General features: G+C 44.0%; 1 pseudogene; it reads right to left on the reverse strand.

Annotated features, from left to right (window-relative positions):
* Positions 1-549, reverse strand: LOC101572777 (annotated as a pseudogene).
* Between the last annotated feature and the right edge of the window lie 950 nt (positions 550-1,499).

Consider the following 1,499-nt stretch of genomic DNA (forward strand, 5'->3'; position numbering starts at 1 on the left):
ATATTTTTTATTTTTAACATCCAGAGTGTGTGATGTAAGGGCCAGAGCTTTCCCCAAGACACAATTTTATAAATTCTCAATTGGCTGATGAGGCCAGTAGGGATACTTCTTGTCTAATTTGGTTTCTGGGAAGGCTTCATTCAAGTTCTCAATGGTCATCTGATCAAACGGAATCATGTTACTTATTTTCTCCAGCTGTTTCTCATATTCCACAATCCGGGCCTTTGAAAGAGACACAAACTCAGCACAACTTTTTACATTTTCCTTTTCATCAGCATCCACCAGGGCAGTACACTTATCCTCTGGCACAAGAGTTTTCAGGGCATTAAACTTCTTTTCAAAGTCACCCATCAAGCCTGCCTTGGTCACCTTGGCCTTCTAGTAAGCCCAGTTAATCACTGGTAGTTTCTCAGACAGAACAGCCATCTTGGTGCTGAGGGTCTCATTCCAGGCCTTCAGAGAGTTAGCAACAGCCTTTTGGTTTCCGGGTATAATCTCCCCAAAAACTACCCAGTCAGTGGCTTTCAGTGCAAGTTTGTGTCCAGCCATCTTGGGATCCTTCACCGACCCCGTGAAACTCAGTCTGGCCTGTAAATTCTTAAACTATAATTACAAGGTTAAGTTGCTCTTCTCTCTGCTTTAAACAGGAGAGGGAACTGTGGCCAAATGAGATGACAGAAGTAACACTTGACATTGGATTCAGTTATTGGAAACCTATTAATTATGGTCAGGTAGGTTGAAACAATTGGATACACTGCAGATCTACTTATTTCAACTGTATATGTTATAACACCAGGTCAAATACAGGTCAAATATTCCTAGTTCCCTAGGAATAGTTACACTTGCAGTGAGCTAGGCTGGGGTAGAGTGCTTTGAAGAAATGTAAAATGTCTCAATAATTCTGCACACTGCATGTTGAAATGCTAGTTTGGATATATTGGGATGAACACAGTTTATCATAAAGTTAATTTTATCTTCTTAGAAGGATTCCTAGAAAACAAAAACTGATGCTGAAGGCCACATGGTGACTCGATTGACAGTTACATGGTGAGATCTGAAGCCAAGGACTCCAGTGCCACCTGCTGGACACATACACTGTAAGGGGAGGGGGTGACTAGAAACCAGTTGTTCATAGCTTCCAGGGGACACCCGACTTCACGTTGTTCATGGCCCCACTGCAGTCCCCTAGCGGTTCATCAACGGGAGTCCATGTCAGCACCCGTGCTACTCCCAGGGCAGGGCTTCCTGATGCCTGGTGGCCTCTGCTCCTTCCTCCTACTCCATCTAACTCTCACGTCCTCTTCCCATCTTCCCCACATCATCTATTCAGTGTTTGCCTCCTCCTTTCCCTACCCCTTCCTTTTCATTCCAAGTCTAATGATCATATTTTTGTGTCCCACTGTGCTTTGTCTCTTCTTTCCCTAGCGTATACAGCTGTTTCAGATGGTTTTGTTGCCTTAACCCTTACTTTGAGGTCTCCGTCTACTGGGTGTTGGAGT

This window comes from Octodon degus, unplaced genomic scaffold (assembly GCF_000260255.1).
Source record: "Octodon degus isolate 3935 unplaced genomic scaffold, OctDeg1.0 scaffold00233, whole genome shotgun sequence".
Taxonomy (NCBI): Eukaryota; Metazoa; Chordata; class Mammalia; order Rodentia; family Octodontidae; genus Octodon; species Octodon degus.